This window comes from Cyprinus carpio, chromosome A20 (genome assembly GCF_018340385.1).
Source record: "Cyprinus carpio isolate SPL01 chromosome A20, ASM1834038v1, whole genome shotgun sequence".
NCBI lineage: Eukaryota > Metazoa > Chordata > Actinopteri > Cypriniformes > Cyprinidae > Cyprinus > Cyprinus carpio.
The window spans coordinates 21,897,335-21,915,733 of record NC_056591.1 but is presented as its reverse complement, the minus strand read 5'-3'; the positions used below and the strand labels follow the sequence as shown (position 1 = coordinate 21,915,733).

At 32.1% G+C, this 18,399-nt stretch overlaps 1 pseudogene; it reads right to left on the bottom strand.

The window, feature by feature from the left end:
* Window positions 1-17,930, bottom strand: part of LOC109076111 — a 25,167-nt pseudogene extending 7,237 nt beyond the window's left edge.
* Window positions 17,931-18,399: the final 469 nt, after the last annotated feature.

The window sequence follows — 18,399 nt, the reverse complement described above, 5'->3', positions numbered from 1 at the left end:
TTCCCTCAGGACCTCGAGCTGGTTGCTCCTTCTGTGGGTCCAGCAGACCTGGAAATGTGGACTGGAGACGCATTTGGCCAGCTGTCTGAAGAGCGGCTCCGTGACTTTAACAAACTCTGACGGCTCGATGACGTCCAGGATCTCTTCCAGCTCGTTCAGAAACATCACCTCCTTTGGACTGTGAGTCTTTGGCCAGTATTTCAGAAGAGCCATCACCACCTGAAACCAACAAACACTCCTCACACACTACACTCGCACTGCTCTGAAGACGGCAATAATTCAGATTTTTAATGTTTTATAAGTCTCTTCTGCTCACCAGGAATTGCATTTATTTGATTCAAAAATACAGTAAAAATTGTGAAATAGTTTTGTAATTTAAAATATCTGTTTTCTGTGTGAATCTCTGTTAAAGTGTAATTTATTTCTGTGATGCGCAGCTGTATTTTCAGCATCATTACTCCAGTCTTCAGTGTCATTTCTGATTATTATCAATGTTGAAAACATTAATATTTTTGTGGAAACTGATGCATTTTATTTTTCAGGATTCACAAATAAACAGAAAGTTCAAAAGAACAACATTTATTTGAAATAGAATCTTTTATAACATTAAAAATGTCACTTTTTAACGAATCAATAAAGACAAAAAAAACAAAAATACTAAATACGATAGACTGGAGTAATGATGCTGAAAATACAGCTGCGCATCACAGAAATAAATTATATTTTAACAGATAATCACATAGAAAACAGCTGTTTTACATTACAAAACTATTTCACAATTTTTACTGTATTTTTAATCAAATAAAAGCAGCCTTGGTGAGCAGAAGAGAAAATGACTTGACTGGTAGTGTGTAAAATAAGAAGTGATCGCTGCTGGTTAAAGCTAGCTGAAGAGTTGTGTGAGAGGAGACGGGACACAGAAACACACCGGCTCAGTGAGCGTGCTGTCCTTCTCTAGAAACTGAACCACACAGTAAGCCAGCTGAAGAACGAGAAACAACAGCAGACAGTCAGTCATCAGTCAAAGCCTGCTGCACTCAAAACTAAAGGAGTCAGACATTATACTGTGGGTGAAAAAATAAATAAAGCTCACTTTTCATCATTAAGAGTTTCCCTCAAAACTCTCGTTACTGTAACACACATGGATCTTACAGCTTTTATTTAGTTAGAATTTCCTGGATGAGAATCTACTGTAATTTATGCAGAATTAAAATATGACATATATATATATATATATATTTAAAAAGTTTCAGCAATTTTCTAGAAATTATTTTTATATTCATATAAATATTTCTTTATTAAAATTAATTTAATATTTTTTATTATTCATATATAATTTATAATATAAAATAAAGAAATTAGAAAGTCATATATTATATATATATATATATATATATAAAATGTTTCCACAAATTTCCAAAAAAAATGTATATATTAATATAAATATTTCTTTATTAATCTTGATTAATATTTGTAATTATTCATATAAAATGTATTATATTAAATTACATATATTATATATATATCATATATAATTCTATATATATATATTATATATATATATATATTATATATTATATTATATATAATATATATATATATGAAATATATATTTAAAATGTTTCAGCAATTTTCTAGAAATTATTTATATATTCATGTATTTCTTTTTAAAAAAATGTATTTAATACTTTTTTATTATTCATATATAATTCATAATTTTAAAATAAACAAATTTATTTATATATATATATATATATATATATATATATATATATATATATATAAAATGTTTTCACAATTTTCTAAAAATTATTTATATATTCACATAAATATTACTTTATTTTTCTTTATTAAAATGTATTAAATATTTAATATTTTTAATAAAACAAATAAAATAAACAAAATAAAAAAAATATATATATATATATATATATATATATATATATTTTTTTTTTTTTTTTTTTTTAAAAACCCAATTTTCTAAAAATTATTTATAATATTCATTAATTTTTTGTAATTATTCATATATAATGTATTATATTAAATACACAAATTCATATATATATAGATGAGATATAGATAGATATAGATAGATACAGACACACACATATATGAGATAAATATATAATTTTTGTAAAGTGGAGGGGTGTAGAATTCATCAATAATTACTTGGAAGAAAAAAATAACTGATGAACTTTAATTCTGCATGAATTACCTTATAATCTCATTAAGCAAAATCTAAATTTTCATTCAGAAAAATAGGAATTACAAAAACCAAGAGTGAATTTTGGGGACAAATGTGCAAAATTATCATAAATAATGTCCTAATTTAAAAAGTAAACTCTTAATGCTCTCTCTCTATACAGAATTAATTAGCATGAAACAAACAAAGTGTCTCAAGTTCTTAATAAAACATAAAACTATCACTTTTTGGACACACTGTGACGTGTGCACGTGAATCGTTTCGGTGTAAAGTCCAGATCGTACCTGTGGGTGATAAACACTGAGGGACTTGACTTTATGCAAAGGTAACAAGACTTTTAAAAGGAAGATTTTGTGCTCTTCTTTCAGCGGTAAGGCGAAGCCGTTAATGATGCTGGAGGAAGAGAGAGTCATGAACTCATTAGAGCCGAGTAAACGAGCCTAACACACTGTAACTGTTAACGAGTGTGCTCTTATTAAACATGAAAGGCACTGATAATGTCATCACTATACATCAAAGGATTATTACAATGCCATTTCACTAACAAACAGCGATTCGTCACAATAATACAGCATCACACTGATTTATTCAAACGTTGCTTGGATTTGAGAGAAATAAACAGATTTTTTTAACATTGTTTCATACCTTCCTAATATTTCCAGTAGTTCTGCTATTCCGTTATGATGCTCGGTTTCATAGATGAACCTGTACGAGACAAAACAGATACTCTGAACTGAAGAAACCCGTAATACGACGAGAAAACCATCTGAAGTCGCCATATATATACAGTACAGACCAAAAGTTTGGAAACATTACTATTTTTAATGTTTTTGAAAGAAGTTTCTTCTGCTCATCAAGCCTGCATTTATTTTATCAAAAATACATAAAAAAAAAACAGTAATATTGTGGAAATATTATTACAATTTAAAATAATAGTTTTCTATTTGAATATGCTTTAAAAAAAATAATTTATTCCTGTGATGAATTGATTCCAAAGCTGAATTTTCAGCATCATTACTCCAGCCTTCAGTGTCACATGTAACATCCAGTCTATCACATTATCATTTAGAGAATCATTCTAATATTCTGATTTATTATGAGTGTTGGAAACAGTTCTGCTGTCTAAATATATTTGATGAAATAAAAGGTTAAAAAGAAACTGCATTTATTCAAAATAAAAATAAAAAATTCTAATAATATATATTCTAATAATATAGTTTTTCTTTACTATCACTTTTTATCAATTTAACACATCCTTGCTGAATAAAAGTATTGATTTTATTTAAAAAAAAGAAAAAGATTACTAAATGACTGACCCCAAATTACTGACCAGTAGTGTATATTGTTATTACAAAATATTTATATTTCACAAAAAAAAGCTTCTTTTTTTTTTTTTTTTTTACTTTTTATTCATCAAAGTATCCTAAAAAAGTATCACGTTCTGAAAAAATATCAAGCAGCAGAACTGTTTCCAACTTTGATAATGAATCATCATATTAGAATGATTTCTAAAGGATCATGTGATAATGATCCTAAAAATTCAGCTTTGCATCACAGAAAATAAAATGATAATTTTTAAAGTATATACCACATTAAAAACTATTATTTTAAATTGTAATAATATTTCACAATATTACTGTTTTTTTCTGTATTTTTGATCAAATAAATGCAGGCTTGATGAGCAGAAGAAACTTCTTTCAAAAACATTAAAAATAGTAATGTTTCCAAACTTTTGGTCTGTACTGTATGTGTGTTTTTGAAAGTCTCAATCTCAGCAAGACTGCATTTATTTGATTAAAATACAGTAAAAATTATGAAATATTATTATAATTTAAAATAACTGTTTTCTATGTGAATCTCTGTTAAACTGTAATTTATTTCTGTGATGCGCAGCTGTATTTTCAGCATCATTACTCCAGTCTTCAGTGTCACATGATCTTCAGAAATCATTCTAATATGATGATTTACTGCTCAAGAAACATTTCTGATTATTATCAATGTTGAAAACATTTATATTTTTGTGGAAATGCATTTTATTTTTCAGGATTCACAGATGAACAGAAAGTTCAAAAGAATAGCATTTTGTAACATTATATTGATTTAATATTAATATTTTAATTAATTTTGATCTATAAAAATTTTCTCAGCTGTTTTCAACATTGATAATAATCAGAAATGTTTCTTGAGCAGTAAATCATCATATTAGAATGATTTCTGAAGATCACGTGACACTGAAGACTGGAGTAATGATGCTGAAAATACAGCTGCACATCACAGAAATAAATTACATTTTAAAAGATATTCACATAGAAAACAGATATTTTAAATTGTAATAATATTTCAAAATTTTTACTGTATTTTTTAATTTTATTTTTTCTTTAACCATTTAAAGTCGACACACATACATATATATATATATATATATATATATATATATATATGGCCATGGGCCAAAAATAAATGTTATTATATCCAACTATATTATATTAAAAGGTATTAAATTGTAAAAATAACATAACAAATGTAAAAAAAATTTTTTTTTTTAAATATGAACTTCTATTGTTTTTACATTTCAGTACAAAAACAAAACAATAAAATTGTTAAAACAACCATATAATTTAGAAATGAAGATGGCTTGTTTTCACTATTTTCCAAAATCAAATCAAAGGTCGTCACGACTCAACTCTGCTTCGCTCAGTTATGAAAGCATCCCGTGACTCTCACCTATAGAAAATGTTATTGATCTGTTTCCTGATGTACGCTCTGAGCCCCAGGAACTTCCCGTAGATTCGGTGGAGAGTCGTCTTCAGGAAGTCACGCTCTCGAGGGTCTTCGCTGTCGAACAGCTCCAGGAGCTGCGATCCAATCAGATACAACATCCATTAATTACTCTGATCACATGTGAAGTGAGCAGTTTTTAGCGCAGAGGTCTACAGTGATCATGCAAACACTGCCAAAATAACACCACACCTGCATCACAAACTTCTGGTCGATGTATTTCTTGGCTATGTTCGGCTGAAAGTCTGGCGACTCTAGAAACCGCAGGAAAAATTCATAGACGAGCTGCGGAAGGAAAAATATGTATCTGAAATATGCATTTCATTATAAGCAAATCAGCAGTGCTTTAGTGGACACTTTGATCTAAAGCACCTTTTCACAGATACATTATTAATAATAATGAATACTACTATTAATAAAAACAATTTCACTTTTTATAATTAAGCACATTAAAAAAGAAATAAAATCCATCTAAGTGTATAAATTTTTTTTTTACTGTATTACAGTAAAACAATATTGTAATAAAATTACTTTATTAATAATTAAAACACTTAACAAGAAATAATACTATTATATACACTGACGTTCAACACATTTATTATAACAAAAAAACAATAAAATTTTTTAAAAAAAAATACTATTCAAAACAACAATTCTTCAATCAAAAAAACAAAAAAACATTAAAAAAATTATTATGAATTAAAATATCAAAATAATGGTTTTCTATGTGAATATATAATAAGCAGTAATTTATTCCTGTGATGTGCAGCTGTATTTTCAGCATCATTACTCCAGTCTTCAGTGTCACATGATCTTCAGAAATCATTCTAATATGATGATTTGCTGCTCAAGAAACATTTCTGATTATTATCAATGTTAAAAACATTAATATTTTTGTTGAAACTGTGATGCATTTTATTTTTCAGGATACACAGATGAACAGAAAGTTCAAAAGAACAGCATTTAAATCTTTTCTAACATTATAAATGTCTTTACTGTCACTTTTGATCAATTTAATGCATCCTCGATGGATAAAAGTATTAATTTCATATAAACGTTCACCTGCAGGTGAGGCCAGGCCGCTTCTAGCGTGGGTTCGTCCTCCTCGGGGTCAAACTCTGCGCCGGTTGGGTTGGATGATGGAGGTAACGCCCTAAACATGTTGACTGCAAACTGAAACAGACATAAAACTTCAACTACTGAAGAAAAATGTGTGTATGATCACTGAGAACAGACTGAAGGAGCGAGTCTTTATCAATGAACCGTCAAAACGTGGCAGCACATGCACAAATTATACAATCCTCCACTTTGAAGTTCTTAGCTTTAATCATCAAAGTGTGTGTGTGTGTGTGTGTGTGTGTGTTCAATGGGATGTGATGCAGGACATGTGCTCGAGAACATATTGTCATGCTTATTTCACAAGTCTATTTGCACTTCGATAGGCTCTAATAAATATCAAAGAGATGTAGGAATAACTGCAGCTGGCAGAAGCTCCAGGTCCGGAGCTAAACACAAAGCTGTCGGCCAAAAACTGGCCCTTAAAAGGACGATCTGATTCGGAGGAGCCCGAAACACTGAACACAACCTCGTACGGCCGAGCTTTGACTTCTCAAGACCAAAATATGCGTGTTATTAAAGGAAAGAGTTGAGTTTGTTTCTTCATCAGATTTGGAGAAACTGCGTCACTTGTTCACTGCAAGTGAATGGGTGCCGTCAGAACGAGATTCTAAACAGCTGATAAAAACATCACAATAATAACCAACAGCACTCCAGTCCATCACTTAACATCTGGAGAAGACAAAAACTGAAACAAATCCAGCATTAAGACGTTTTTAACTAAAATACATAGAGTTTATAATTAATAATAACACTTCCTCCAGTGAAAAAGTGTTCTGGTGTGAATCAGGAGAGAAATCTGCACAGATCAAGCAGCGTTTAAACAGCTCTAAACAAATATGTGTCTGGATTTTTGATGTGAGAGACAACAGGAGATGCACTTTTTCACTGGAGGAAGTTTTATTATGGATTATGGACTCTATGTATTTGAGTTAAAAACGTCTTAATGCTGGATTTGTTTCAGTTTTTGTCTTCTCCAGATGTTAACTGATGGACTGGAGTGCTGTTGGTTATTATTGTGATGTTTTTATCAGCTGTTTGGACTCTCATTCTGACGGCACCCATTCACTTGCAGAGCATCCATTGCTGAGACACTGATGCAGTGCTTGAAACAGACCGACTGCGACGCCGGAGTGAGGTGTTTGTGTGGACTCACCATGTGCACCACCTCAGGATAGATGGGCTCGGTGATGACGTTCCTGTTGTGGGTGATGTACTCCACCATCTCGCTGAGCGCCGCCCGCTTCACCTCCTTCCACTTCAGGTCGCTCAACGGGTCAGAGATGAAGTCGAAGAGAACGCAGCACTGACGCAGCTTCTGCACGAATAACTTCTCCTGCTCGGCGGGAGGAACATCTACAGACACGGAGACCAGAGCTCATGTTAGCTCTATAGAGCCTCAAACTCTACTGTTACACACTCAATCTCTTCTGTCTCTGATTGACAGTTTTATCAACTCTTTTAGTGTAATTGTACAAGCGTCCAGCTTCAGCTCGTGTCAGATCTTGAGTGATTGTGATCAAGTAAAGGTCAGAATAACTGCAGTAATATCTCCAGATGAACTCTTACTGGACTGAAGCAGCTCAGCTTTACTTGATTCTCCATCAATCATGTTTTAGAGTCTCAAATCTGATCCTCAGGATCTTTTGAGGAGCATTTGTTTCCAGAGGCTTTACTTTCACTGTTCCTCAGCGGAGGAATGATCTTCACAAGCCTCCAGAACATCTCACATCTTCTGAGGAGCCTTTATTTCTTCATCTCTCAATCACTGCATTATATGTTTGGAGCATTTACATCTCATCTCACCGAGACACATTACTGGACATATAGAGCGAACGCTGATATTTAGATTGTTTTATGACATATTTTTGCTCATTTTTTTCCCTCTGTATTCTCACTGTATCAGATTATAAGAGCTATAAATATGACATACAGTACAGGTCAAAAGTTTGGAAACATTACTATTTTTAATGTTTTTGAAAGAAGTTTCTTCTGCTCATCAAGCCTGCAATTTATTTGATCAAAAATACAGAAAAAAACAGTAATATTGTGAAATATTATTACAATTTAAAATAATTGTTTTTAAATTTATTATACTTTAAATTATCATTTATTTCTGTGATGCAAAGCTGAATTTTTAGGATCATTATCACATGATCCTTTAGAAATCATTCTAATATGATGATTCATTATCAAAGTTGGGAACAGTTCTGCTGCTTAATATTTTTTCAGAACATGTGATACTTTTTTAGGATACTTTGATGAATAAAAAAAAAAAAAAAAAGAAGCTATGTTTTTTAAAATATAAATATTTTGTAATAACAACATACACTACTGGTCAGTAATTTGGGGTCAGTAATTTATTTTTTCTTTCTTTTTTTAAATAAAATCAATACTTTTATTCAGCAAGGATGTGTTAAATTGATAAAAAGTGATAGTAAAGAAAATATATTATTAGAATATATATTATTAGAATTTTTTTTTAATAAATGCAGTTCTTTTTAACCTTTTATTGATCAAATATATTAGACAGCAGAACTGTTTCCAACACTCATAATAAATCAGAATATTAGAATGATTTCTAAATGATCATGTGATAGACTGGATGTTACATGTGACACTGAAGGCTGGATGCTGAAAATTCAGCTTTGCATCACAGGAATAAATTATTTTTTTTAAGTATATTCAAATAGAAAACTATTATTTTAAGTTGTAATAATATTTCACAATATTACAGTTTTTTTCTGTATTTTTGATCAAATAAATGCAGGCTTGATGAGCAGAAGAAACTTCTTTCAAAAACATTAAAAATAGTAATGTTTCCAAACTTTTGACCTGTACTGTATATGCATGTTGAACATTTGTAATATTTTGTCTTAAGGTACACTTCACACGCCAGGCTGTACAGGGTTAAAGTGATTTGACGTCAGGCACACTCACAGTATATTTCGGGCTTTACTGGATGTTTAGATCACACGGTTTCCTTTGAAGCTGCACATGAGTGTTGTTTTGTTTCAGCACAAAGACAGACAGACGTGTAGGCGGCTCTTCAGTGTTATCTGGGATGCATCAGTGTTTTCGAGACAAACACAACGCTGTCACATGCTTTCAGCCACTTCTGATGCTTCAAATTATAAATGTTCAATTTTATAAACGACTCAAATTGATTCAAAAGAAGATGATTCAATCTGCAGTTCACTAAAGGTTAAGTGTGCATTTGAACTATTATTAGTAGTAAAAAAAAATGCAGTGCTGTAAATACACTACCGTGTGTTTGGAATATTTATGTTCAGCAAGGCTGCATTTATTTGATTGAAAATACAGTGAAAAATGTGAAATATTATTATAATTTAAAATAACTGTTTTAGATGTGAATATATAATAAGCAGTAATTTATTTCTGTGATCAAAGCTGTATTTTCAGCATCATTGCTTATCAGAAATTGCTGCTCAAGAAACATTTCTTATGGAAAATGTGATAAATTATCATTCTGAAGATTTAAAAAACAAACAAACAAAGAAATGAATAAATCAGCAAGGATGCATTAAATTAATCAAAGTGCCAGTAAAGACATTTATAATGTTATAAAAGATTTCTATTTCAAATAAATGCTGTTCTTTTGAACTTTCTGTTCATCTGTGAATCCTGAAAAATAAAATGCATCACAGTTTCCACAAAAATATAAAAAATAATAATCAGAAATGTTTCTTGAGCAGCAAATCATCATATTAGAATGATTTCTGAAGATCATGTGACACTGAAGACTGGAGTAATGATGCTGAAAATACAGCTGCACATCACAGAAATACATTACACTTTAACAGATATTCACACAGAAAACAGACATTTTAAATTATAATAATATTTAATGTTTTTACTATATATTTGATCAAATAAATGCAGCCTCTGTGAGCAGAAGAGACTAACAAACAAACATTTAAAAATCATAATTATTCCAAACTTCTAAGCAGTTTTGCACATCCATCATCTTCCTGGAAATCAAAGACTGAGTGCATTGCGTTGTATGATTCCGTGTGCACTGTGGTATAATGCACTAGTATTCCATGCATAACGTTCAAAGCATGCATGCAGAAGCAAAATATCAAATCAGGTGTCTAATCTCAAAGCTGCACCTAAATTTAAAAAGACATTGCAAAGCATGCAACAAACGCATCATTAATGCATGAATGATTACAATCATCTGTCTGTGTGTGAGGTGAAGAAAACAAAGCAGAAGGAACTCTCGCAAGCTCTGTGGCTTGAGAACACATGCATGCTTTCTTCCTGAAGCTGTGACCTCACTTCCTCTGACATCAGTGCTCTGCTTGGGGGGGATGGGACACTAGTTAAACAGACCCCCTCCTACTTAACCAGCGCATTGTAAACAGAGTTTCCACATTCACCCGAGCAACATGCAGGCTGCGCTTTGAGCCGTGTCAAGATTTATGCACCGAATGCATGTAGTCCAAACACAAATGCATGGCCAGAAAATGCTTCAAATGCAATCTGCAAAGCGTGAATCTAAAACAGAGGTTTGTATCTCTTCTAGTGTCTCCCAAATGCCAAACATTCTTCTGCTTTCATAACGGCAGCCACAAATCATGGCATAGCAACCTCCCTCGGCGCTCTCTGCCTACACAGACACAATTAGACAAACGTCTCACCTCTAAAGTGCATGAGGGCCACCGGCTGAAAGGGGCCGTTGGCGCTCGGAGCATCCAGAACCATCCTGGCCTCCTCTTTAGAGCATGTCAACATCTACGGGTCGGATCGGGCGCGAGACGGCTACGTCGAGCTGTTAGCCTCCATTTTAGCACAAACACTCTCAGCAGAAAATGAAGCTCCGCTGCTGGAGGGAAGCAGCTAGTTAGTGATGTCAGCCGTCTGAGGGAGGCCACCGATTGGAGGAGGAGATCACGTGATCTCAAGCAGCAGAGGGCTGGCTGGGGAGGCTGCCGATTGGCTGGCGGGGGCCGGGGTGGGCGGGAGCTGCGGGTTTGATTGGCGCATGCAGGCCACATGCAGATTACGGGATTTGTTAAGCGCTGAGCAGAGAGCTGCTGAAGACTGAAGCATAAATAACATGGTTTGTGCACTTTAAAATTGTGTGCTTAAAATATAAACACAAGCAGATGTAAGACACACAATGTGTATTATTTGTTCACAAACTCAAATTTTTTTAATTTTTAAAGCCGTGGTTTACATTTTAATCAATTGCATTCAAAAAGCTTTAACAATTTAGTAATTTATTTATTTATTTTAAACAACATTAGTGACCTGTGAAATGTGCATTCATTTTTCAGATGCATTTTTAATTAAATTCTAATATTTAAGAAAAAATGTCTAATCACCTGAACGTGTTACACATTAACAATTTAATTATTCTTTACAATTTTAACAATAATAGAGCTCTATGAAATGTTTTTTATTTTTCCCCGCATTCTGTGATTACACCAATGCTGTCAAAAACACGCAAGGTTTACATATAAACACAGCTGGTTATGTCTGAAGTGAAAGCAAACAGCTGATAGAGAAACGGATGCGTCTCTGTGTATTAAACGCGTGTAGGTCTTAAAGTGACAGCAGTCTAATAGTTCTAAACATGCTGCCGCTTGTCATTAATGTTAATAAAACAACTAAACACAGAGAACAATCACTCACTGCTCTTGACTGAAGAACTTTAATACATGTGATTTAATAAGAATCAATTATGTGTGTTTGTAGTGTGTATCTTTGTTCTTATTTTTTAATAACAAAGATTTCGAGCTTTGCCCACTTTGGCCTAAATAGCTGCCATTCTTTTTTATTTTATATTCTGTTACTTTATAAGGCTTTGTTTTGTAAAACAGGGAAATTAGTTTGGCTGTACTGCTCAGACAACTTAGAGAAAATAGTAAAACCAGCATAACAAAGAATTTTGATAAAATTGAGATTTTCCTAAAAAAAAAAAAAAAAAAAAAAAAACGTGTTTTTTTTTTTTTTTTTGGCATATCAGCCAGCCCTATGCCTAATCAACAGAATTTATAAACAAAATAAACATTTTACAATTTAAAAATAATATAAATTTGCGTTTTTTTCCTCAAATTCGGTTTTACATTTTAAATTTTCTAGAATCTAATTTTAATAGCTGAATTAAATATTAATAATTCAAAACAATGTCTAATCAACTGAATTCATAACACTTTTAATATTTTATTAAAACAATAATAGTGCCATATGATGTGTTTTATTTTTATTTTTTCCAAATTCTGTTTTTCATATTAAAGATTCAGATTAAAATTAAAAAAATGATGCCTAATCAATTTGTTTAATGAAACTTTAACAATTTAATAATTTATTAAAAATGTAACAATATTAGTTCCATATAAAATGTGTTTTATTTTTCAAAACTTTTTGTGTTGTCTGTTTTAATTTTTAAGGAATCTGCGTTTTTATGATTTTTTTAGAAATCGAGCATCAAAAACGGAAGTAAGAACATTAATGCATACAATGATAAACCCAAGCAACCACTCACAACACCTTAGCAACCACTTCCTATCACCTTAGAAACAACCCACACTGACCTAGCAACCGCATAGCAACACGCTAAACGCCACTCCGGAGACACATTCACAAAAGCCTCTTACATCACGTTCTCATTCATCGTCACACGCTGATGTTTTCTGAACAATTGCAAATTACAGGAAATCTGTCGTTTCACTAAAATGCATCATTTTGCGAGAAACATCCTCTCTCGGCTTTACCTGCGCCGGAAACAAAAGCCCTGTCCCGCTGATGGTAAATAAAGAGAAAGCGCTGACACACACCAGCTCTTGTCAGATGCAGGATGAACAGCGACCGCAGCCGAACGCTGACAGGAAGCTGCATCTGAACACCTGCAGCTGCTCCGAGAGCTCAGCGGCCTTCATCTGTACACACACAACCGGCACGATCCACACCACACACTTACACACACCTTACACACTTTTACAGCATGTTATATATTAAATTTTAAAATTAAATTAAATTAAATTTATAATAATAATAAATAAATATATAATAATAATATAAATATATGTTCTTTATATGTAAAATGCATATTATTATTACATATTAACAAACAGCATTTATATTATTTTATATTATTGGTATAATGCCTGGAAATAATCTATATTTTATACTATATATTGGCACAATTAAATAGTAAAAATTAAAAATTAGAATTATCTCAGATGCATTTATGGCTAAATATCTCTGTCTTACTCTTATTAAATAACAGGTATTATTTAATTAATTAATATGATTTAATAATAATTAATTTATTAAATGATACTGATATTTATTTATTGTATGTATATATGTAAAAACATTTATTATATATATTAAATGCATTATATATATTATAAATATTACATATATAATTTAATAATGATTGTTTAATATTTATTTAATGATTAGTAAAGACTAACCATTTATTACCAATTAATTTTTTTATAATATATTTTTTATTATATGCATATATACAATATATATATTATTTAATGCTGATTGTTAAATAATTAATTTATTTGTTATGATATATATATATATGTGTGTGTGTGTACTACATAAAATATAATATATATTATTATATATATTATACAAATAATGTTGCAAATAATTGCTAAATAATTATTAACTCTAATTTTAGTAAGAGTTTTAAGAGTATTATTTCTTAATAATTAGTGTGTGTGTGTGTGTGTGTGTGTGTGTGTGTGTGTGTGTGTGTGTGTGTGTGTGTGTGTGTGTGTGTGTGTGGGTAAGAGTGAGGCGTGAGCTCAGTTTGACTCGTGACGATCGTTAACTGGCTTTAATTAGGTCAGATGTGAGAAAATAAACATCTGCAGAGGAAGATAATGTGTTTTATGAAATGATGACACACACAGCATCGGTTTCTCGTGAAAGCAGCTTCTTCATAACATCAGCTATTCATAATTTACACATGCCCTGGATATTAATTCAGCCAAAACAGACCATTCTGTCCTCGTTGACTTCCACTGAACACAAAAGCTCTGACTGTTTTCTGTATGATCTAGTGACTGATGTTCTCAAGCTTCATCAAGCACACAGAGCATCGTTAAAGCGTCATCCGCTCGTTTATGTGCTCATTATGTTTCCTGAAGTCATACAGCAGAATATCACACATGCACACGATGTTCCTCATTCAGGAGATGCTTTGGATAAAACCGTCTGCTAAATGAAGAAATGTCCATGTGTAAATGTATATGCTGCAAAAAAACCCATATCTAGTGTGATCCAATGGTTTATATAGAATAAGATTTTTTTTTTAAATAAATAGCTATATATATATATATATAGGTTGAAAAGAAAACAAAATGTGTGTATATAAAACCCTGCTGTTTTAATGTTTTTAAACATTCTTATTCTAAGGCTGTATTAACTTGATCAAAAATACAGAAAAAACAGTAATATTGTGAAATATTATTGCAATTTAAAATAACTGTTTTCCATTTTAATATACTTTAGAATATAATTTATTCCTGTGATGCAAAGCTGAATTTTTAACAGCCGTCACGGTTACGTTAATCTTACTGTTAACTGCAGTGTTGAAAGTTTGGGATTGGTACAATTATATATATATATATATATATATATATATATAATATATATATATGTATATATATATATATATATATATATTTTTTTTTTTTTTTTTTTTTTTTTTTTTTTTTAAAAGAAATTAATACTTTTATTCATCCATTAAACATAAAAAAAATCAAAATAAACACAAAAAAAATTTAAAAAAATATAAAAAATTACTATTTCAAATAAATGCTGTTCTTTTGGACTTTTTTGTTCATCTGTGAATCCTGAAAAATAAAATGCATCACAGTTTCCACAAAAATATTAATGTTTTCAACATTGATAATAATCAGAAATGTTTCTTGAGCAGCAAATCATCATATTAGAATGATTTCTGAAGATCATGTGACACTGAAGACTGGAGTAATGATGCTGAAAATACAGCTGCGCATCACAGAAATAAATTACTGCTTATTATATATTCACACAGAAAACAGCGGTTTTAAATTATAATAATATTTCACAATTTTCATTGTATTTTTCATCAAATAAATGCAACCTTTATTGAATTAATACATAATTTTTAAAATAGTTTGTGAAACATTTGAAAGCACTGTCCAGTTAATATAGAGAGATAGATGGATAGATATCTTTTTCTGATCATGTAATCGAGGCCGTGTGGGCGGGGCTGCATTATATGCACCAATAATATTGCAGAACAGTTTTCCTGATCCAATCAAACATCAGATCCTGGACGTAGGTGCGCCTCACCTTTGAGCGCGGGCAGCTTCTGCAGCTCTCGACTGCTGCTCAGACTGAACCGAGACGAGCTCGGACGCTTCTCCTTCTTCAGCGGAGCCTGAGATCCGGACGCTTTGCCCTTCAGCAGCTGTGCGGCCGGCGGCACGCTGTTAGTGCCCTTCTTATTCGAGCCCTGATGGAGAAAACACGGAGCAGATCTCAGAGATGACCAGCTGCACTGAACCTGGAGCCTCTGTGCAGCAGCAGCATCAAGCTTCAAACATCCTTCACTTTTAAAGATGCAATATAAACATTTTTATATTTTTGTATTATATATAGATTTTTTTTTTTTTTAGTAAGAATTTACAATAAAGGTTGCAAATTTTATATATATATATATATATTTTTAAGTTTTAATTTTTGTTACAATTAACAAATTGAACATTTTTAAAGTTTATAATTTAAAATATACCATAAATCTGCCCGTTTTTTTTAAAGTAGCAATTTACAACTTTTTGTGTTTTAAATTTTTTTTAACATAGTTAGGTTAACTTTTTTTTTTTTTTTTACTTTAATGTTATTGTTTTTTGGGTAACAATTCAAAATAAAGCTGCACAGATTTAAACATTTTTATGTTTTTATATATTTATATGATTTTAATAACAATGTAAAATAAGCTTGCAATTTTTTTTTGCAATGTTTTTTTTTTTATTTACAATAAATTTGTTAATTTTAATATTTTCCCCTTTTTGCATTTTTTATTTATTTACATTTTTTCTGGTAACATTAATGTTATTGGTATTTGGTAAAAATTTACAATAAAGTTGCACAGTTTCAAACACACTTTTATGTTTGTTTATTTATATATATATGTGTGTGTGTGTGTGTGTGTGTGTGTGTGTGTGTGTTTAATAACAATGTACAATAAGGTCGCAAATTTTTATATTTTCCCCTTTTTTACACATATTTATTTATTATTTATTTTTGGTTTTTTTTTTCTGGTAACATTTTCAAAAACATTTTTATATTTTTTTGGTATATTTTATGTAGCAATAAGAACAGTTGCACATTTCTGAATATATCTTTATGGTTCACAATTTACGATTAGTTTGCAAATTTGTAAACATAAATTTTTTAACATTTTGAAATAAGGTTGCACAGTTTTTGTTTTATTTTTCTGTTGAATTTCCAATCACAGGAGTGGACTGATCTGCAATCACAGCAGCTCTGAGCTGTTTCCTGTTTCATGCATCAGTCATCTGAACTGTGACACTGACAGCAGACTGATTCCAGATCAGTGGAGCTCAGAAAGACTTCTGGTTGATAATGCACAACACTTGCATGAATCAACACCACAATGTTAGGTTTAAAATTAATATGCATGTATAAAATAAAGTGTGTTTAGATCCTCTAACTGTAACTGCCCTTTTTTTTTTTCGTTTTTTCATAAATCTGCCACAAAGCATCAATGCATAACATATAATTTTTTTGCCCATAAACTTTTATCTATGCACAAATTTTAAACAAGTATATCTAAAAAGAACCTGTAAACGCATCTCTCCATTAAAATAATTCCTCCACATGATCAGAATGAGACACGTGCATCTCATTTTTATCATTTGCATTGCAGATTATTATAGAAATATTATTCAAAATATATGCAGATTTTAAATAAATAAATAAAATCGAGTGTTTAGCTGAATTACCTCATGCTCCGAGTTCTCCTGCCCTCCTGTTTTACCCACTTTTGCAGATTTTGGTGAATCCTATAAAGCAAATACACACAGTGGTCTTACATTTTTGCACCTAAAAACACGAAAAGCATGATTTTTGGCTAATAATCACACACCATGTCACTGACAGCTAGCATTAGCAGTCCGGCTTAAGTGTTTCACACGCAAAAACCTACACCAAAACCAAAAATATATAAAAACACACTATTAATTATCTTCATTCGTAGAACAGCATTTTGGACGTTTCAGCACGCATTTGAGTGAAAAGAATCGCGTTATTTCTCTACACGAGAAACCATCCACATCACTCCGCTAACAGGCTAAAGCTAGCTTCTCCGCGAACACTGAACACACACTAAATAAACTAAACACAATACACACGTGAAGTCACCTAAAGTGCTGTGTTTCGCCTCCAGGGCTGGGAATCGTTTACAGTTTATGAGCCAGTGTGTGTTTCACTGAGATAAAGACCAGTTTGTGATGAGCGCAGCTGGAGTTAGCGCACGTGCTAATGTGTCGAGCTGAACTAATCCTCTCTCTCTGACTGAAGATCTCACACACACACACACACACACACACACACACACACACACACACACACACACACACACACACACACACACACACACACACACACACACACACACTCTGCTCACCTTCTCCTTCTTGGGTTTATTCGGCATCGCGCTCACACAACGTGTGTTTCCAGCCTGCAGACAGACACTGAGAGAGAGACACTGTGGGTGTGTGTGTGTGTGTGTGTGAGAGAGAGACAGTGTGTGTGTGTGTGTGAGAGAGAGAGACAGTGTGTGTGTGTGTGTGTAAGAGAGAGAGAGAGAGACAGTGTGTGTGTGTGTAAGAGAGAGAGAGAGAGAGACAGTGTGTGTGTGTGTGTGTGTGTGTGTGTGTGTGTGTGTGTGTGTGTGTGTAAGAGAGAGAGAGAGAGAGAGACAGTGTGTGTGTGTGTGTGTGTGAGAGAGAGAGAGACTACTGCCATCCACTCAGCACTCACATATCTAGAGAAAAAAGACTCATACGTCAGAATGCTGTTCATAGACTTCAGTTCAGCATTCAACACAATCATCCCTCAACAGCTCATTCACAAACTGGTCGAGCTGGGACTCAACACTTCGCTGTGCAACTGGCTGTTGGACTTTCCTGACTGGAAGACCTCAGGCAGTACGGGTCGGCAGCAACACATCCAGCACCATCACACTGAACACTGGGGCCCCCCAAGGATGTGTGCTGAGCCCCCTCCTCTTCACT